A 22952-nucleotide genomic window follows, 5' to 3' on the forward strand; every position below is an offset into this window, starting at 1 on the left:
GATAGTTCAATACAAAGACTGACCAGTACTACGCATATGCCACAGTGGGAGTGGAATAAATGTGAAAAGATGAACTGCTTGCGATACCTTAAACGGTGCTAACCATGGGCGAGGTCTCCATTGAGAACTTTGTGCTCTCACTGAGCTCAGGAGCAAAACTTTTTTCCAATGGTGCTTTTAATCATGACAGTAAATTAGCTTCTTTTCTTGAGTGAATTTGATGACTTACAGGTAATGACGAAGCCCTATACCGTATCTATAAGATACTTTGAACTTCAAACCCTTAGACATCTTCCGGACATGCAAGAAAGATGCATACAACTATGAAGGAACAATGAGAGCATAAATGTGACAATCACATATTTTTTCATATATGTGTAATGTGTATATTTGTGAGTATATAATATATATGTGTCTGTAAACACATATCTTGTGTGTGTGCGTATATATATATATCTCTACACATTCTGTTTCAAGCGCACATACAAAACCTTTCGTACTCTTTCTCACCTTCCCTTCCTTTAGCTTTGCTTAGATGGTGAAGTATTTTTATTGCATATTACTTTATGTTTTCAATTTACTACTTCTCCATATATTCCCATCCTTCATTTTCAAATGTAAATTCAGTGACTTTTTACAAAAGTGCACTATGTCTTGTAATTGCCTGTGATTCTTAAACTGCTTGGTTAACTGAGAACCATCTTTCCTTTTCTATTATCATAATGGCTTCTGAAGGTTTATTAGAACTTTAAGAACTTGTGTTATCTATTTTCCATATTATCAAAGTAAAAACATTAGTTTTTCTTTCTTTGGAGAAAGCAACACAATGAGAAAGTGACAATGAGATTCTCTGATAAAACCCCACTGAATGTACGAGGCATCCTGTGTATATGTTGTGTATCAGGGATATGATGAGGTAAAATCTTCTTAGACTATTTACAAATGTAATTGGATTGTTAAAGAAAAACGGAGCTAAGCTCTAATAAAAAAAAAAAAAAAAAAAAAAAAAGTGTGCAAAGCTTCTCTTTCATAACGTATTTTTAACTATATTTTAGTATCATCTACAGGTTTAATATGTTTTTTAACATATTCAGAAACTAGACTTAATCCTGTAATCCATTTATTTTTCAGGTGGTACAAGTGGTATTAATCAGAATAGAGGATCACCTCTGACTGGTTAATCCTAATTAAAGCTGAGCAAGAGATTTCTTTGTGAAGTTTTCTGATGAATTCAGTACTAGGCTGAACTCTTCTGATGTGTGTTATTCCCACTGCATGGACAAAGATGGTTACAGTGTCACCGAGGTTTTGGACCAGTTTGAATGGCACTTATTCAATGGACTGAGCTAAACTGGGAACAGCACAGCAGGACAATGTAAAGTTTCCAGGGGAATATAGTTAGCAGAAAACATTATCATTAGCCTCTACTTGACAGGGTAAACTAAAATTCCTGTCCTACCCCCTGCCTTTCACTACTTATATGGACATGTTAAACAACTGAGATGTTTTAATCTTCTTGCATGACAAAGATAAATCCAAAAACCTCAGAATTAGAAAAAAGCTAGGTTGAATTTGCAATTTTGGCTGGTATTACTCCTGAGATGGACAGAAGCCCAAAGGGTGGTTTGAATGTAAACTAGTTTATGGCTTCTTTACTGACCTAGAGCAGGACAGAGAAGCTGAAAGGAATGGCACAACTCAACCAATGACAGTGACATGCCTAGTGCATTTATCTTTGTCCTGTCCATGGTAGAGGGTAGGCTCCACCATAGGAGGTGGAGACACATCATGGTAGATTTATCTGCCATGTTGCTGCTTCCTGCTAACTGTTGTCCAGATACCACCAACCTACAGTGAAAAATTCCTACCTCATTGCATTGCTCAGGTGGGGCTCACTGACCACCACTGCAATATTCGAGGAAATCAGTGCTGAAAGAGCTCTCAGCCCAGTCTCAGTAATCTACTAGCAAAACTACTCTGTAATCAACCAGCAAAACAAGCAAATGAACAAAATCCCCAATAAATAAACAAACCAAAAATCGAAGAATGGGTATCTGAACTTTAGGGGTTTTTAAAAGGGAAGTTTCTGCAGGGTTTAAAACTGTAAATTACGGGTGAACCTTTAGATTTATATTCACAGCCCAGTAAAATGAGACGTTTAAATATTTTCCTCTACTGGCCAATAAATGTTATGAATAAAATGTGATTTCTGTTCAGCACTAGTTACCTTTTTTCTGAGAAATGGTTCATTATCCTCACTAGGAATATTGTGCAATTATCCAAATATCATAAAAATTTAATCTGATAGTCATAAATGTCTCAGCTCAAAAAAGAGGGCTGATCTGAAAAATACTGCTCCTTTTGCATTGGAAAAAACCAGGTAGTTATAACTCCACAAAATAGAGTTGTGTCTCAAAACAGGTTTTTAGAGCATTCTTTTTAGTAAAACATGTCTGTTTCTGTTGAAACCTCAAAATGTCAAGTGTCACTTGTTTTTAAGCATTTTTTAAATAAAAAAATAAATAATTAATGCTGAAAATGAAAATAGAATTGTTTCTTTAATTTAACTTTGTTGTGTACAGGTTTCCAAAATAAGTTTTCCACTTGGTGAAATTCTTAACTGCTTTTACAGAAGAAAGTCTTTTCCCTTTAAGTAGGTGGTAAAGGCTGCAGAAAACCTAGCTTCTTATTGAATCTAGCTCCTCACCGGGCACAAATGAACTTAGACCATTTGATATGAGAATAAAGGTAATGGAGACTTCCAAATTTGGAAGATCTGTTTAGATATTTATGGCTGGCTGAAATTCATAGGAATTAGACGAATACGTTTCCTTCAGCACTTGATACATTAGTCAGTAAGTCAGAGCATGCTGTGGCCGTTACAGTGATCTGGTCAACAACTCAGGTGTTCATAGGGTAGGGCTGCAAGTGGCCATTGAATGAGAAGCTGCTATTTCCAACTACTTTATCTGATTTTCATGTAGTCTCTTTTCCCAGTTTCAGCTAAATCTGTAACAGCTACAGCAATAATTACTTATACACAGCTTTACCAGTGGAGTGGGAGGAAGAGGACTGAGTCCTTTGTGATGGATTGGACAGCACTAAGCAGTCTCTTCTCCATAAGCATAATGACTAGTTAGGGTCTTTTGAGCTGAACTGAAATCACTTATTGATATGCTTGCTTTCAGTGTCTTTATCCTTCTGTGGTGGGTTGACCCTGGCTGGATGCCACATGCCCACCAAGGCTGCTCTATCACTCCCTGCCCTCAGCTGGACAGGGGAGAGGAAATACAACAAAAGGTGCATGGGTCAAGATAAGGACAGGGAGATCACTCACCAGTTACCATCATGGGCAAAGCAGACTTGACTTGGGAAAATTAGTTTGATTTATTGCTAATCAAATCAGAATAGGAGAATGAGAAATAAAACCAAATTTTGAAGACACCTTTGCCCTACCCTTCTCTTTTTCCCCAGCTCAACTTCAATCCCAAATTCTCTACCTCCTCCTCCTCTCCAGCAGTACAGGGGAATGGGGAATGAGAGTTTTGATCAGTTTATTACACATTGTTTCTGCTGCCCGTTCCTCCTCAGGGGGAGGGCCCCTCACACTCTTCCCCTGCTGCAGCGCGGGTCCCTCCCACGGGACACAATCCTCCATGAGCTTCTCCAATGTGAGTCCCTCCCACGGGCTACAGCTCTTCAGGAACTGCTCCAGTGTGGGTCCCTTCCACGGGGTGCAGCCCTTCAGGAGCAGACTGCTCCAGCGTGGGTCCCCACAGGGCCACAAGCCCTGCCAGCAAACCCGCTCCAGCATGGGGTCCTCCCTTCATGGGGCCACAGGTCCTGCCAGGAGCTGCACCAGTGTGGGCTTCGCACTGAGTCACAGCCTCCTTCGGGCATCCACTGCTCTCCTCTAGGTTTCTCCATTGGCTGCAGGTGAAGATCTGCTCCACTATTAAGCTTCTCGCAGAAGCCACTCCTGTGGCCTCCCCCCCCTCCCCCCACCCCCCCACCCCACGTAAAACCTTGCCACACAAATCCAATACACCTTCTAACTTTAAAGAAAAAGATTAATATATTTGTTCAATGGCAGAGCATTAGGTCCAAACCTTTTGCAACACATACTTATGCTAAATGTCAAGACTTATTTTTAGTTCAGCTTTGTAAGCATTAAAAGAAAACAACTGCAGCAGGTACCAGTTAAGAAGTAGAATCGGAATCAAATAAAAATAAATTATTTAAAACTCTTGATACATTCCTTCATCCAGGAAATATATATCCAAACAAATTATATGGCTATTTCAATCAGAAATAAATACAGGAGTGGGTGGGGGGGTGTGTGAGAAAAGAGAGAGTTCTGCAGTATTTATTTTCTTTTGTAAGTGTTTGACTTGTAACAAACAGGGGGTAAATCCCCTAACCTGAACTTTTCTGTGAATAACTTCTATTTACATTTCTGTTAATTCCCTTCTTCATTCAACCAGAAAAGAAAAACATAATCTCCTGCTAAGTTTATTGTGGAAAATCACATAGCATCAAAAAACAATAATAATTTAAGTCAAAGATTTTTTGAAGGTGGGATTGGACCCCTGTGTTTCCCTTAACTAAACATCTGAGAATGAAAAAGACAACTGTCAAGATGTCTCCTGGCTTGTGTTACAAGAAACTAAATCCACTTACTCACTAGTGTGATGTCCTGCTAGCAGGAAGCAAGCATGCACTAATTAAATGCTTCAATTCTTTATTTAAATGCTTACACTGCATCTCCAAAGAGAGCAGTGTCCAGTGCAAATTGTTCTTGAGGAAATTACTTGGATTTTTAAGCTTTGGTTGTAACAGAAGTGTATGGGTTGTTAGCAAATTAGTAGTTATGGTTACAGTAAATGGAAAACAGAAGCAATTATGGCTACAAATTACTTCAAAAGTATGAAAAACAAGATGAGCTACTGTGTTACTAATAGCAACTGGACTAAACTAAAGCTGGCGACAACAAAACCAAGACTAACGAGCAAATGATTTAGCACCAAAGGAGGAAGTTTTACAGGAAGATGTAATATTTCCGGGTGCCAGTTGAAGCTCATATTCTGTGAACACCAGCTGGGTTTGTACTCCATGAGAATTGCTTGCCATGATTTGTGGTTTACTATTTCTAATCCTTAAGTTTTAATTGCATTACATAATTGTGACATGGAAGATTACTTCTGTTTCACACCAGCATGCCTAAGTGAGGTCAGTAAGCTTGAAGAACATTGTAAATGAAGAAAAAGCATGGCTTTTTTTTTTGAGGAAAAAGCTTCTTTCTTTTTTTTTTTTTTTCTTCCCCCCTCCCCCCATGAATGTATTGAGTTTTAAAAATAATATATTTGCAGAATTTACTTTGATCATGTTAACTTGTTATGCTTACATTTTCTAAATAGCTATTTGGTTTACTTTACTTTTTTTCTCTGGTACCAAGAGATTCATAAAGCTTGAGATAGGTTCCTTCAGTCAGAGAAAATGATAGACTCCTCTAATGAGGGGTGTCTGACGCTGGGGATAAAGAAGAGAAGAATGCACCAATCATGCAGCAGAAAGCGTATCAACTGAAAATATTTACTGTTCCTATTAAAAATGAATTAACAAAAACAGGTGGTCTTTTAATTGAAGCCTTTATCACTCTTCGCTCAATTTCATTTAAATGCAAATTTTAAATCCTTTCTCTAAGCCAGTAGAAAGTTGAAACTGAACATGAACACTGGTTTACTAATGATGCAATTATGTGGCAAACCGTGAGGCTTAATATGAGATACAACATATACTGGAAATATTAAGACAGCCAGTGAGGGTCCTTTTCTTTGAGTATATACATTTGTGAGTTTTCAAATTCATCCTTAATACAGTACACTTTACTTGGTTTTGGTAAGATAGTTATTTCAATTTAACCCTAAGTATAGTGCCTTGTATTTATTTTGGGCTGTATATCTTCCTTGTCCCATGGTGGGGTGGTGGTGGTGGTACTTTATACCCAGAAGATCCAAATCTTGTCATAACTGTAAAAATGAAGCTCATCTATACACAGGTCTGACGTTCCAGACTCTGCTGAATTTCTAGGTAGGACACAGTAAGTCAAGGGCCTAGACTGGAAAACTGAAATCTTCAGCTGTTTGCTAAGTGATGGAGATTTATATGCAGGGTACCTCTTCTGAGTCATCTGATGGAAGTAATTTGTGTGTCATTCTGGAAGCTTCCAGCTTTCAGTTCTCCTCTCCTCTCCCTCTCCCTCTCCTCTTCTTTCTCTTTCTCTCAAAGACCACTTGGTAGTTGGTATTTTTTATCTGCTTGCCAAAAACATTTTGTTGCCACATCCTAGCACATGTTTACCTTAAGCTGCCTTGACCTATGGAATGGATTTCATAACTGGTTTAGATTTTTCTTTAAAATATTTTTAGTCTATACCAGGGTGAAATACATATTGCTAAAAAGGCTGCCACAAAGCAGCTGAGAGGATGGTGGCCTTATCCTGGCTGCTCCACATGGGTCAGGTGAAACATCTGGGATAAAGAGTGGACCTGCTCTTCCACTGAATATAATTTGAATAGATTATTTAGAATTTAAATAATAAAAAACAAACCAACCCCACACCAAAACCTAAATGACAGCAAAAACCCAAAAGCACTCTCTGATGTCATGGAGATCTCTAAAAATATTGACTGGCTTCTAAGGAAGAAGAATCAGACCCCTGGACTTGGAGCTCATAGCACTAGCCGGAGGCTGCATGATGTGCTCAGTGCTTATTTGTGCCCCTTCCCTTTTTTTTTTTTTTTTAATTTTGTGTCATGTTAATTATATTAAATATATATAAGTAAAAAAAAACACCAACAAAAGCAAAGCAAAACAAAACAAAAAAAAACCCCAGCAAACAAACCAAAAATGCCACATTTAAATGGAGATACCAATACAAAAGAGACAAAACAAAAGTCACAGCTAGAGAAATAGAAGGATTTGTAACTTAGAGAAAAAGAAACAGTAAGAGATATATTTTTTTTTCTCTCTCTCTGTAAGATTTATCCCTCCTAGGATATTAGAGAATATTTCTTCTGAGTTTGCCACTTCTGTACCGCACTTTCATAGTAAAAGAAATAAGAACAAACATTTTAGGAAGGGGTCATATAGACCTTCAGTGATTCAGTTATCACGGCTTTAGCGTGGCTGTTTCAGACTACGAACAGGGATATTTTTCATTTGTCAGGAAAAGAACCAGTAGCAGGCCCTATGAAAACTCTCAGAACTGTATAAAAAGCAAATTTTACAGCTTCCAGGTTCAAAAGTTCAGGTCAGAGGTGTGGTTGCATGCAATTTATTTTGCATATGAAAGAAATAGTCTTGTGACTTTCCATATTAATGGTCCTCTTTCATTATAATATTAAATACACTGGGAAGGTTGATACGTCGCACAGGATAATGTAAGTTGACATATACAAAGGAAGCATAAGAAAGCTTAGCTCCTGATACTGCTATTTTGCTTCTGGGTATCTCTGAAATGCTGAATATATTTTTCATTTGATCTTAGCTTAATGCAGGCATCAGCTGTTTGCAGAGGGAAAAGCAGACTTAAAAAATATCCAGGCATCATTCAGCCAAACATTTGACTCCAAGAGTTTTCCAGTAATTGGTAAACTATTGAGATTCCTCTGACACCTGCACAAACTATTGCTTGATGCATACTGCTAACGGCTGTCTCCATAGAAGCCCCTTTAATTTATTACTAACCTGTTTTTTCCTTAACAAAGTCAAGGGCATGTTATTTGGGTTTTCACTCCCTGCTTTCCCTGGTAGCAGGAGGGGTCCTTTCCAGGCTGGAGGGACGGACTGGGCAACGGGGAATCTGCAACAGCTGATTCAGCTGCTTCTTCCTGAATAAGAAGCTAATCCAATTGACACACGGTAAAGTAAACACATAGTGACATATTTGTAGACAAACTGTCATGCCTTTGATTATCCCCCCCCCCAAAAAAAAAAAAAATATAAAAAAAAATTCTGAATTGCAAGCATGGAATTTGAAAAGTCTGCCTGCTTTTCAAACCTCAGAAGCTGGTCCATTACTGCAAGACCCCACCATTAGGGGGGAAAGTTAATTTCAGTGTCATGCAGTACATTTCCTTGCATCTCCTGGTAAGTCTCTCTTGCACACTACACTGAAGAAATATGCAAATGTTCTTTTCACACTATAGATGTTTAGTATGGCCTGTGTTTTATAAATTGTAAATGTCTGTTTTCTTTTAGTTTTCTGTTACATACTTGAATGATGCTTTGCAAAGCAAGTTGACTTTGCCCTGTCTTACAATGGCTTTTTTTGATGCAAATAGAACATATTTGAAAATATTTATTTTAGTTTGGCATGTACAAAATAGTTTGGATTTTGAAAAGCAGAATTGGTTTAATATTGTTCTCAGTGACCGCTGAACTCATGCAGTGCAATGAAATCAGGACTGTGCCTGCCTTGCAAGGAGCCTCACAACTGCAGTGTCACTATTGCAGGGGCTGGGTATCCACCCCTTTGAACCTTTTACAGCAAAGAAAAAATAGACTGTTTAAACAGAGTGATGTACTTATCTGTCAAACTGTATCACATATCCTTCTAGGGTGAACTCTTTCTTTCTGAACAGAAGCAAAGAAGCGTGTTATCCTGCCCTGCCATTACATACTTGTAAAGGACAAAGAATGAGGTCTTCTTTTAGTGCATTTACTAAAGATTCCTCTAGACTGAAAATCCTTTTAACTACAGTGCTGTTAAGAATAGGGCCAAGCAAACACTTGATGCCTTCAAGTTCATTAGCCCAGCTACAGGATTTGGTGTGAGGATGAATTTCCCTCAGCACTGCATAAATAAAATTTCCAGAGATGTTCACATTGCATGTGAATCCTCCTTAGGTGAGTTCCTTTTCCCCTGTTTTCTTGGGTTTAGGTGAGAGTCTTTGTGGAGGGTTTTGGGGTTTTTGAGCTCATGATTTTAGAGTCAGATCATTAAACATATTTAGTGACCGCAATAATTCCTGCTTAATCTTCAGCTACCTCTAGAGTACTCGATCGTATTTAGAGGAAGGAATTTTTAGATAGTAGCTAAGCAAGGCCCTGATTGAGCTAATTATGATTGATGAGCAGAGGATGGCCTGGGAGTTACCTGTTAAAAGTAGCCAGAGATGAGTAAGCATCTCTGAAATTATACATTATCTCCTTCTCCTAAGTTCTTGAACTATGGAACGTTAAACTGAAGTTAAGCTTCTATTCAAAGTTCCATGTTAAGGCAAGGCATGCCTTTTACTCCCTTTTCTTCTAGAAAAGACAAAAGCACAAAATCAACAAAAATCTGAAGAGAAAGAGAATAGTTAGCAGCTTGGTAAGTTACTTACCAGTGCTGTAAGAAACATAAATCACCTATGTGGTGTTGAATGCAGAGAAACAATATAAGTTAATTTTCTATATCCTTCAAGAACATCCCTATTACCAGACTGCCTTGAGTAAGCCAAAGGAGGAATTTTTTGATCCTGAGCATTTTATATTTGACTGTTCTCACCGTGGTCTGTTGGCTTAAATCTGCCTCTAAATCTTTTGGAGCTACTCATCATACATAAGTAAGTTATACTTACTGGAGGAGAAAGAAATATGCTGCATTTCCTGGTAACCGCTCAGAAAATATACACATCCAAGTCTGTCCTGCTATGTAATCTGTCAGGGTTTGGTGCTTTTTTGTTTGTGTGTTTTTTTCTTTATTCTGGGCATGCTCTGAAGATAAAGGATCACACTTTTTTAATAAGAAAGCTTTTTTTTCTGGCAGAGTTTGAAACTGTCAAGAATCGTAACTTGAACAAGAGCTTAAAGAAACTAACTCCTGACAGGATCCAGCTTCAGCACCTTGTGTGTGCAGGGACTTACAGAGTTAAGCAGCAAAGAATGGGTTTTGAGGATGGCACTTGTGGCTAAATGGGAACTGAAAATGAGGATAAAGATAGAGGCTTTTCCAGAATGTTTTAAGAAGCAGAGTGAAAAGTTTGAAGAAATACTTTTGGGGAAAAAAAAATTGCACAGAATTTAAGTTAAATATGAATATATCTACTTTTGAACTTGTAAGCATTCCCTGCTAGATGTTACCAGTTCAAGTTCAGTTCAATGAAGCCGTTGTACAGCAGCAGCAGAACCTGTGTGGCAACTCCATGTTACAGCACTCCTCATTTATTTATTTATTTTTCTTACAAATTAACATGCTCTTGTACTGTATCAGAGTACTTAATGCGTTCAGTTGCCTGGAAAGCTTACCTTTGAAAAGAGTATTGAAGACTGAAGCAAACTCTATCTATGATATTAGTTACTAAGAACATTCTTGTGCTTCAGAATTCTTTTTTTTTTAAGCATGCTAATGTTTACTGTTCCTTTGAAAAGGAGTTTTGCTTAGCTAAGCAATGTACTGTGACACTAAGTCTCTAACATAGCTTTCCATCTTGTCATCTTTCATTTCATCCCTTGTTAATTAGCTCAGTCATCAAGAATGCTAACATTTTCTTCATGATTAATTTTGAAAACTATATTGCATCTCATTTGTTTTACTCTTTCCTTGATTCTTTGCAGCATTTATAGGAGACAGTACTTCAAAGTGCAATGTAAAAGGTCTTGGAGCAGCAGCTAGCAAATTAAACATTTAAAAAGCTATCATTGTTGTACCTTTATAAAGTTTTTAGTTTCTTTAGAACATTTTTACATTTTATTAAATGGGGTAGTATACACACACCTCTTTAATTTTTTGCTTTAGATTAGCTTTAATAAAAGCTGCAAAGAGAAACAGCAATGAAGTTTCTTGCAGATAGCCTGGAATAAGTTGTCTTTCTGGTTCCAGCCAGAACACAAAATGGCAGGAGTGTTTTGCAGTCAGCAGGCTTGTAGCAATGCAAAAGCTCAAAAAAATAAGTACACTGAAAGCAAAACCACATTTACATGAAGTCTGCTATTCATACAGCTACCTTAGACAGTGGCTGGCTCCATGAAATACTTCCTAGTATCCAGTCTGACTTCACCTTTGCCTTGCCTTACACAGGCTTGTTTCCACCTGCAGAAAGAATATCGCTACAGCAGTTTTTCCCCACTCGGCTTTCACTTTACACAAAAGGAGGTGACTGTAAAAAAAAAAAAAAAAAAAAAAAAAAAAAAAAAAAAAAAGGAAGTGGCTGTAAAGGAGCAAGTAATCAACTTGCATACACACACATGTGTGCGCTTGCGCACACGCACATACGCAGAAAAACTGCCAAGACCCCGTCCGGATGCCACAGTCCCGCAAAAGGAACATGGTGACAGCTCCGTACCAGGCTGCCCCCACGCAGGGGTCTCAGACAGGACATACAGTCTACATCCAGTTACAAGTGAATTTTGGAGAGCAATAAACAGAGACAGAGCATAGCTAGGACTCTGCTGTTAACACCTCTTGCAAAAGTGGGGCTGCACAGGAACATTAAAGGCAGGAGATGACCTTCATTTTTCACCACAGCGGTGTCATTACCAGAAATGTGTTCCCACAGACATAATCACTAGCAGCCTGGGAATCCTTCTTAGGGTGAGATCGGCAGCTGAAATGCTGTAGCTGCAGATTTTTTCTCTAAATATCATTGTTTCTGTTTTGCTGATAGGGAACATGAAGGTCTTGCTGAAGGTCATGGAGAGTCTGGGACAGAGGAAGAACAGCAAGATCTACCGAGTCTCTTCAGCCTAGTCCCAGATACTTACACTTATCAGACGTATGTACATTGTGAAGCATAACATGCTAATATCTATAATTATATAAAAAAATCCTATTTCATTTGACCTTATTTTTAATTAATTTTTATTTATATTTTTTATTATTAATAATTATTTTCTTCTGGTGGTATTTGAATGCCAGTATTTATGTTATTTCAGTTTTTCTTTACATATTTAACACTAGTAGAAAATAATTTTTATGGCTCTGATTTTGTCACCTTCAGAATGTCTTTCCATTGTAACACAATAAAGAAATACTATGTTTGACCATACAGATTACTTACAAAATTTTCAACTAAATATTTCATTCAGATTTTATTCTGTCTTTATTTCTTACTGTTTGGGATAATGCATGAAACAGAGGGGATGTACAGAAGTGGTAGTTAGAATTGTCTTGGTTTCTCCTGAAAAAAAAAACACACCAAAACCAAACCAAAAAAAACCCCAAACCAACACAGCTTAAATTACTGAAATTCTGAAGGGCAAAAGGAAGTGTAAATGACAGTTGTCTTCAACCCTCGCCACCACCACCCCCGCCGCCCCCCCCCCCCCCGCCCCCAAAATCCCTGCTGTTATTTTTCTATTTTGTTTTAAAAGCAACAATTAACACTTATTTCTGTTTTGGTTTATTTCTGGTTTTGTATTTTATAAATAAAATAATTTATAAAATTCTTATTTTAATTTGGTTTATTATTATTTCTGTAATATATTTACTCTTTGTGAAATTTATTGCCTTGGAAACCCTGGAGGCAAGAAAGAACACTTCCAAAACTGCCGAAGAATCCTCAGAGCACAGCTAAAAGTTAGTGGATCTTTTTTACTTAGGAAACTTTGATCATTAGAAAATAAAATAAGTAAATAAACAAATAGCACCCTCACAGCCTTCTGAGAATGGTGTTTTCAAGTATTAACTCACCAAGTACTTAATTTTATGAAGTTCTGGGAGATCATTTATGAAAGATTGTATTAGCTGACAAATAATTTACAAGTGGTCTTTTATAGCTATGCCCAAGCACCAAATCTACCCACAGATAAAATGTAAAACTTAGGCTTGGAATGTAAGAAAAAAGGAAAAATAAAAAGAAAATCTGATAGCAAATATGGGAGAGAAAGGAAAAGAGAGAGGGGGGACAAAAAAGAGAAAGGAGGTGGGAGGAGAACACTGTATAAGAAAATAGATGATCAAATTTCCAGAAGATACCTTACAAAAGTAAAGCTGAAGGGAAGAAATTATTATACTACACAAAGGTTCTAGTGATTTAAATTGTGAACTTTCTAAAAGTTTAGTGAAAAAGACCTTTTGAGAGTCTCTCATCTATTACAACATCTTTTTGCAAAGCATTTCTTGCTGACTACAAAATGAAAGAATGTGAAGGTCTGATATTTAATAGCCTGGAGCAGCTACAATCCACAGAGCCACAAAGGTATAAGGCTGACACTGTACAGAAACGTGTTTCTAATGAACATTCTTGATATGTTCCAGGAAAACAACTGAATATTTATCCAGACCATCAGTTATTTTTATGTCAGACAACAAGAGCCTAACGCTACAGTCCTTGATCAAGAATGGAATAAAATGACTAAATTTCAAAGTCAAGATTATCTTTCATTATCCATCACACACTATATGACTAACATACCATTCCAGTAAGAAGTGTCTTAGGATTTTTGCTTAATATAACCTTGTTTTCCTTGCTCGACAGCCAGCAAACAGGGCAGAACACACAAGTTCCATACTAGCCTGGCCCATCCCCTGTGTGAGAGCGTAACTGACACCTAAGAGAAACCTAAGAATTGTGTCTATTTGAACTTCAAGGAAGTTTATAGCCAAAATCACTGGAAATTTTTTTGCATTGTAATTATTTCTTCCTTCCTCCTCATTTTTTCCTGAAAGATTATTTTCTAAACAGGTTTTACATCTGCTGTCTTCAGTGTTTTTATTCTTTCAGTGCTCTCTTTTCCATAGTTAGGAAATTATCCTAAAAGGATAAGATCCAAATGATGTGAAGTCAGACTAACAGAAGGCACTAGCAGTTTCCACAAATATCTGGAAAGTAAACTCTGTCAGCATATATCAGGTTGTAAATTTACACACATACACATACTCAAACACCATTCTCATGTACATAACATTAAATAAACATTGGTGGAAGATGGCAGAAAGGAAAACAGTACTAGAAAAATTAACTGTAGAGTCACTCCTGCTAACTAGCTATAGCTTTGTAAATTTGTGGAATGCAGAAAAAAAAATAAATCAGTCAAGATGTAGCTCCAGAAACTGCAAATAATTTCCAAAGCAAATAATATGTACAATAGTACCATGCAGTAAATTGGGAGCAGCTGCTGATACTGACATTACAGATGGTAACAAAGTGTATAATTTATGTTTTCTGTAACAGTAAGTGGAAAGGCCATTTAGACACAGATTCATAATTTTTTATTTCCTACCCCCCGACCCATCCCCTCCGATCTTTATTGTGGACGTATTCAAAGACTGTTTTAACATTGATCCGTTTTTATTATGAATTTGTTAGCATAGTATCTGCCTCTTGGATTTTTTTATGGTTTCTCTAGGAAGGCGATTCTCTCAGTAGATCATCTACTTTTTGACTTTATAGAAATGTGGAAGCAGTCAAGCACTCTGTAGTCTAGATAAAGCCTCTTTGAAGAAGAGGAAATACATGGTGAAAGACGAGGAGGTTACCTTCTCTAATATTAGAAGATACAGTTGAGCATTTATCTACAGCCAATAAATCAAGGTTACTCTTGTGCATAAAACGTATCGAATGGAGACACAAAAAGTTATAAAAAAAACAGTTATTTACTTACATTTTCTAGAAAAAAACCCCAAACAACAGCTACTGTAATCCCATTCCCCATCTTCCTCCCAACAACAAATAAAACTTCCTCCCCCCTAAAAAATCAACAAAAAATTGAGTTAATGTGAAGACCTGTCTTTGCAGAGAGATTTTACGGGTACTGGACATACTGAGTGGGTTTTATCTCATCTGCCTTTAAGCCACTGGAAGGCTCAGCCATGTAAGCTCAACTCATCATCTAAACTGTCTCTGTAATTTATAGAATCATTTCAGCTGGAAAAGATCTTTAAGATCATCAAGTCCAACTGTTAACTCCAGACTACCAAGTCTACCACTAAACCATGTCCCTGAGCACCACATCTAAACATTTTCTGAACACTTCCAGGGATGGTGATTTTACCACTTCCCTGGGCAGCCTGGCCCAATGCCTGATAAACCTTTTGGGGAAGAAATATTTTCTAACATCCAATCTAAACCTCCCCTGGCACAACTTGAGGTCATTACCTCTAGTTCTATCATTTGTACTTGGGAAAAGAGACCGAGACCCACCTTGCCACAACCTCCTTTCAGGTAGTTGTAGAGAGCAAAAATTCTGTGGGAAGAGATAAGCCTTTCCAAAGGGGGATCGATCCAACTCACTTGTACACCTATCTGGAGATGAAGTAGTTTGCTAGCTAGATGAATAACTCTCTGCAGGATTCCCTCTTTCCATTGACTACAGAGCAAGTCTGTTTGAAAAGCTGTGGCTAGGCCCTTGATGCTTGGGAGCCACAGTCAGGCAACATTGATCCTTAGACCTCACAGACCTGACTGCAGTGTAGAAGATGGAGAACAAAATGTTTGCTCAGTGACTGTAAGAAATAACTCTTTAGGTTTGTGCTAAGAACTGACACAAATTTTCACCCTTTGAAAGAGTTCTGCATAGCAAACACTAAAGACTAAAGGAAAAAAAAATAATATTCATGTCTTTCTCTTTAGGCTAAACCTGTGGTTGCAGTTCCAATCTTCTACTGAAATGCCATAAGTCAAGGTGGTCCTTGGAGCTCCTGGTGGCCATCTGTTTTATCACATACTCCTCTTTCAATGCCAGATTTTCAAAAGAACCACATAATCTCTGTGGCTTCTAAATCTCCTAGCAGTGTAAATCTCTCAAGGATAAGCACTTTAATTTGTGCCCTGAACACTGGCAGAAGATTTAAATGCTTGACAGTGCAGTGGCAGCTGATGACCGACTCAGATCTTAACATCTGCAAATATTAAGAAAATTAAGGATTTTTTACCACTCGTACCTCTAGGACCTAGTCTACCTATGCATAATGAGGAGAAAAAGTACCTTTTATGACTAAATTTTGTGGTTAGAACATCACCCTTCCTTTACTGGATTTGATCTGTGGGCACCCACAGCCTTAAGCATGCTGGGCTCCTATACTCCGAAGTGAGCCTTTGTCACTGTCTCCTGCTTGTGTTATTCTTCTCGATATGCATATTCATTAGAACATGTAGTGGGCTGACAATCCAGCAGCTTTCTATGACTCAATCAGCTGGCAAGGAAATCTTTCCTCTGCCTTCTCCCCGCCCCGCCCCCCCCCCCCCCCCCCCCCCAAGTGAATATTGCTGTTTCTTTTATTCAAATTGAAACAGGTTTAACCAAGACTCACTCTATTAGGGTACTTTATCATTAAGGTTAGAGACTTGGAGAGGGATTCATCTATCCTAACTCAGCCAACTAAAAGCTTCATTTCTAAGACTGAAGTACTCACCCTGGGCTGACTTTATAATCCATAGAGAAATAGACACATCCAGAGATATCTCTTAGAATAGCTGTCTGGGATAATCAGCAGAAGCTCCTATCCTCTTACTAGTAACTACAAAGGAAAGCTAGATAGATTAGTTTAGATTTGAATGTCTCACTTTCAAATATCTAATTAGGCAAGATGGAATTCACACTGGGACTGAACCCTAGCCTGTCAGCAGAGGGATTTGGACCTCAGTCCTTTGCAGAATAAAAGGAACTTTTTTGAACCAGAAAGCTTTACTTGAGAAGAGCCCCTTTTCTCCTTCAGTTTGAACTTCTTGTAGAGCCTAACCCCAGAAGAGGGCTCGGGGCTGTTTACTCCAGATGGAGAGAGGTGTCTCCCATTACCTTGGAGCCAAACTTTTAGTCCTCGTTGAACTCTAGCCACACCACACTTTTAAAAATATTTGACAGTTAAAATAAAGCAATACCTTATCAGTTAGGTGGCCAATGTGAAGGACACCTCCAGGAATCTAATACTTGTCAGTGTCTAAGTTACATTTGAAAAAACCTTCTTGCTTCAGTCGTGGTTACTCTTAAATTTCTGTACTGGGGGAAAAAAGTGGGGTCTAATTCAGCTTATATTAAACCAAGCACCTGGCAGCCAAGTACAGTGTTAACTGTGACCTTTATGATACAAGCTCATGTTTTACATTGATTCAGTGAACCCAAGATGCCATTTGAAGGGAAACCTTTTATATGGAGTTCATTGCTAAGCATTAATCTTTTTAAAAACACACTAAGAATATATCGGCACTGCTCTATATTACAAAGGAGTAAGAGTGCTGATGGCTGAAGGGAATATTACAATAGATTTGCTTCAGACTCAGAATAAACAATGTAGGAATGTCTCAGTTGCACTCAGTTTCAGCACTGCTGGCTTATATTGCTGCCTGGTATATGTATATTTGAATGCATTTATTCACAGAAGCGTATGTACATGCGCACATACACAGAGAGTGAGGGTTTAGATTGCCATAGTGTTATTTCCACAAAAAACAGAGGCAAATAAATAACTTCTTAGGTGAACGGAAGTCTTGGCAATGTCATTTTTTTCATTCCAATGAATGGAAAGGTGTTTATAAGCCTTTACCAATGAAGGTGACAGATATCTTCAAATTTTCCTACTGACTGTAATGGGAACAGATGCAGAAGCAAAGTTCTTTCTGTAGGTGAATTCCTTTCCATATGCAAGGCCTTGTATCGCCATTCACCTCACTTCATTGCTATATCTCACTCAGACTACTGCCACCCTCTATTTTCTCTAAGACCTTGCTACAAACTCATTTATAAATGTCCTTAGTACTCTTTTACTACTCTTTTCCCTACTAATGACATCATAAATCCCTACAAACTCTCATGATTACTCTAACTTTTCTCACATTTCACACAGAAAACAGGGGTATTGCCTACATACAAATTTTTATTTAACAAAAAATTATCACAGATATGTTGCCTTAAGTTAGGGCATCAGGAGATGTTACTGCGAATGAAGAACAGTTTGATTTCTGCAGAAACTCTATTATAAGCTCAATTTAATTATGAAAGGGGGAACAAAGTATTTACTTTGCTTATTTTAAGAGTGAATGAGTAAGAGTGTATGTATGTGTGAATGTTGAGGAGTGCAAACCAAACAAAACAGGAAAAATAGCACAACATTTCAATAAGGAAATTTTATAAAATATCTTCTAAAATACTGACAAGTATCTCACAAATTGAAAATAATCTGAAAATTCATATTTTCTATTAATCTTAAAAATTAAACTGTGGAATAGATTTAACCTTGCCTCAAGTATCCCTCTCACTGTATCCATAACAAGATACAATATTCTGGTTCTTCCTCAATGAAATTCACTACACATAGGCAAACTCAAATCTACTGTCATTTTTCAGTTTTAAATTAATATTCGCTGATTAGGTTTTAGGGAGTAGCTCACAAAAAGACTCTCAGAAAGTCAGGTTCACATTAAACAGAAATGTTCCTATTGCCAAACTGTTGATATTTTCATTTATTTCCTGACATTTAAAATCCCATCATCCAAGTGCTGAGCGTATGGTGATACTCTTTGCATACATCACACAACAGAAAAAACATGTCTGTTGCCACAGCTGAGAAGACTGATTTTTAGAAAATTGAGCCAGTGGTGTATTATCGTTTCAAACAAGGACAAGTTGTCGAGCTTTCTTTGCCTGAGAGGCAGGCATACATTAACTCAAGGCTGCTAACAGAATAGTGACAAAAGAGGCACAATGCTCTTTCTGATTCCCTGCTTCCTCCTCCTGAGACTCAGGCTCATTTGGAGCACTGATGCTTACCAGATTCTACAAAAAACACAGCAGCTGTTGTCAAGAGAGAAATCACCATTTGCAACAAAAACAAAAAAAATCAATTAAACAAGCACTTTAAAAGAGAACTGAAAAGTGCTCCACACTTTGTAGTCTATGATATATATTTTTTTCTAGTTATAAACATACTTAAAAAAGCCCCCAACACCAAAACCAACAAACCTTTCTAGAGCTACAGCATCTCAGGGGGATTTAGTTCGAAACTTGAAAGCAGATTAGCTACTTTTTGTTGGCTTTGATAGAAATCTTTTGTCGGTCTGCACAGCCATGGCTTTTACTAATAATACAGGGATGGGAGTAATTTCTAGCATGCTTGGCTCTTGGGTCCCAAACAGAACGGAATTTTTCCCTTGGTTTGTATCTCTGGGAAGGTAAAGGTTAGTGCTTGATGTCTGATTTACTTTTAGCTATTTCAAAGCCTATGAAAAGTATTAAGAGGCAAGAGATTCAATCTATCTAGCTGGAAGTTTAAAAGGGAGAAACTGTGGGGCTTATTCTCCATTTTGTTTCTATTGTTATGTTACCATTAAAAAAAAAAAAAGAATCAGGCCCCAATATCATAAAAGTCATTTGGAGGAGTTTTTGTGTTTACTTTTTTTTTTTTGAGTGTTTACTTTGGTTTTGAGAATCATGCTTTTACAGAGATTACATGACTTCTTTCTGACATAGTGCCTTAACTAGTGACCAAGTAAATATTCAGCGTTTGCACGGTAATTTTCATTCCAAAGAATTCTAGACTATAGGCTGTTGAAACAAAGTATAACCTCCTCAGACAAGATAAAGAGGCTTTATTTATAGATACATATACTGTACATTTGCTTAGTCTCTTTCAAAAAATGCGTAAAGTTCTTTTCCCAGGCAAATCATTGAGTTTTATTCATATTGCTGCAGCATCTAGAAAGCAGGGCATCGTCCTGCTATGAACATAAGAAAAGATTTCCTATATCCCAAATAATAATCTTAGATGACTAAATTGTGGCACTGTTTTTTGTTTGAGTGTGGATTTGGTTTACTTTTTTTTTTTTTTTTTAATGCAAAATTATGACCCCAGAAAGCCTAAATATTTCAAGCTTTAAGGCTAGAAAATTGAAATCATACCCTCTACACAATTAGAATGGAAGGAACACAAATGCTATGGTATAAGCAGAAGCTGAAACAATATATGGAAAAAAAATAGTCTGACCTAGGAATCTATAAAATAAACAAAGGAAATCTTAAGAAATAACTTCTCCTTAGATATTGGCTTTCTTAGCAAAATTCCCTTGCATTTGGCAGTGTGTATATATATATGTATGTATATATACATGCACATACATATGTAGATGTTCAGAATTTAGCATGTACAATAAACTTTAGTAAAGATTTCAGAAGTTCCATATTTCAATGAAAAATGCATGTGTTCTGATGGAAAAAACTACCTTGTCAAGTCAAGAAAATGTGAGGTGAAACAGAGCATTTATCTTTGTTTGCACTTAATGAAAAAGTTATTTCTCCACCTATTTCATGTTGGTAAATCCCCAACCAGAGGAAAAAGGGCAAGCTCTATAGAGTCAATTCACACAAGCAGAGGTACTGGATGCAGATTTCTTATCTATGGCAACTTCTGATTTGACAGTCCTTTTGTTTAGGTTGTATGTAGGAAGATAACATGCATTTATGATATTATTCTCATGAAGAAGCAGCTGGTTGCATTCTCAATGCACTTGTTCCACTCTGAAGGCCAATTTCTGAAACACAGTATGCCAGCCTTTCTGAACAGTAGCGCACAAAGCAGCTGACATTTGGCATTTCCATGTAAGACTCAGAAGAATGAACAGTTCTGTTTGCAGGCCTGTGAGAAGCTGTTCAGTTTTGGTTTGTCAAATTTAAGACAATATCTTGAAGCCTGAGTTTTATCTCATACTGATATAAATCAGTGGCAATGTCTTGATAACGGTGAGGTCAGTGACAGTTATGACATCAGCAGAGCCAGGATTTTTATCCCACAAGTGATAGTTTTGAGACTAATGGTGTTACACTTCCACAGAATTAGCAATAAAAGACAGAAGATCCTCTTTATCTTTAAATGTTATATTAAGAAATATCTGTGAGAATTATTTTCTTTAAACAATATGTTTTTTCTAAAGTTAAAACCTACCCCTGTGACACAATCTAATAGTTTAAAGAAAAACTACAGCTGAATGAGAGTGAAGAGGGAAACTTCATTTGCTTAAAAAGTGGCTACTTACACATACAATACAAGATGTTCTAGAATTATGTTTACTTCCCATGACTCCATCAGTGACATATAAATTCAAAACATATTTTTGACACATAGCTTAAAAGACAGTTCTCTTCCTTCATAATTTGTCCTGCCTGTATCCTTTGAGCATCGTGGTAGCCGCAACAATATTATGACTTCAATTAATCAAAGTCTTGATTGAAAAATATTAATTTATTAACACAAATAAAAAAGCATGTAAAGCAAGAAAAATTAAAGCAAAATCATCCTTAGAATGTCTGCTACAATATAAACATGAAAGGTAAGTTCTATAAATGTAAGGGCGGGGGTGGGGTGGATGGGAAATCTTTTAGTAAATATAATTCTACTCCCTTCCTTAAGTGAACTTCTGAAAAGAAAATAATTCTTAATTAAAAACTTGAAAGTTTTGCTGCAACGCACCATGAACGGTATGAAATGAACTAAACCCACAACAAATGGCATAGCTGACTGTATTTTAACTTAAACCCTTAGGTATTGGCATATTTTACAAACAGACAATATATATACATTTCACAACCATTATATTTCTGTTTGCTATGTTCTTTTCAGGAAATTATTGAAAGCATCTTTTGTTTACAGACTGTAGAATATTTTACATTTGGAAACATATACTCACAAAAATGCTGAAGTAACCCATGAGACAAATGGAATTGCTTTAGCAAAATGGAGGATAGATTTGAGATGTTGAGTATTGCACGTAAAAATATTTAGTTTCCAACATTTTTGGGTTTGTTTGGTTTTGTTTTTCTGAGCTAGAGATAAAATACCTAGTGTATGTATATCTTCCATCATAATCAGTCCATGAAAGTGAGTGATAAAAATTTAAAAGTTTTAAGTAAATCATGTAACATCTTCTAACAGCAAATTTTAGACCATTAAAACAAAATAAAGTATTTTAGAGGTGACAGCTATTAAAAAAATATAATTTCACAAACATTCAATACATGATAAAAGAATTTTAAAAATTCTCTACATATTTTTCACACATCAAATATTCCAAGATGTAGTAACACAGCACCTCAGAATTTATTTCAGAATATCATAATTAAATTTAGCCAGTGGTTGTTATGTTTAAGTAAAAGGAATGAAATTTAACCCAGCTTCTGAGCATCAAGTAATTTCTTAGTTATATATGTTTTGCTTTCTCATCTTAAATTCAAATTTATATTTTGTGTTGCTATTGTTGGTAAGGCTTTTTGTAATTAAAATATAGATTTCTAGATAAGTAATGTTGTTTTTTTTTACAAAATTAATATATTTTATATGCCATATTTTTCATTCTTTGTTAAAGCAGTAGTAATTTCACAAGCTATAAAGCAGTGGAAAATAAAGTTCAAACACAATTTTTGTAGCAATACGTTAACTTAGAAAATTGTAATTGCCAAAGGTCTGTGAAACATGAATTTTGCTGACAGGTATCATGTTTACATTGTGGAGTTTTCACTCTCTATTTTTTTCTAAATAAAGGACTGGAATATCATTTGAGATGCAGGAAAATTCATAAATAGGGTTCAGAATGTTTTAATATTTGCCATGTTTGTGTAATCTACTCCTATGCTGAAGACAGAATGGGCTGTAAAACCATTGCCAACATCCGAATCTGCAAGGCAACTCTTATTTAAAATGCCTGATATGTTCAGTTACGTTGTGCTGCATCACGATAGGATGACTAATCGTGTCATAAAAGTTAAATGAAATCATCTAGCCAGGAAGAAGAATGCATTTTAAGAGTCCCATATTTCAAATGAATTATCTGTTCTTTCTTAGTGACTAATGTTTGAGTGAAAGACATATTTATTTTCTGGGAACCTAGATCTTGATTCTGCTCCACTAAATTCAATGAAAACGCTGTTGGTTACCTTTCTGAGCACAGGATAGGAGTTGTTTGGGGGGTTTTTTGTTTGTTGTTTTTTTTTTTTTTGTTTTTGTTAGGAAGACAGTGATGTATGTGCATGTGTTTTAGAAAAAA

At 36.7% G+C, this 22952-nt stretch overlaps 1 long non-coding RNA gene across 2 annotated transcripts in view; it reads right to left on the minus strand.

Moving 5' to 3' along the window:
- The window catches only part of LOC308064506, a 46460-nt gene extending 23966 nt beyond the window's left edge, over positions 1-22494 (minus strand). The window contains exons 1-3 of one of the 2 annotated variants that reach the window (XR_013928413.1): positions 10992-22494; positions 7750-7904; positions 1869-5529 (exon numbers count right to left, since the gene is read on the minus strand). This is a non-coding gene — a long non-coding RNA (uncharacterized lncRNA). Of the gene's footprint in view, positions 1-1868; positions 7905-10991 lie in introns of both variants that reach the window. The other variant, XR_013928414.1, reaches the window with a different exon arrangement.
- Positions 22495-22952: the final 458 nt, after the last annotated feature.

The sequence above is a fragment of the Falco punctatus genome (genome assembly GCF_963210335.1).
Source record: "Falco punctatus genome assembly, chromosome: 5".
In the NCBI taxonomy this organism is placed as follows: Eukaryota; Metazoa; Chordata; class Aves; order Falconiformes; family Falconidae; genus Falco; species Falco punctatus.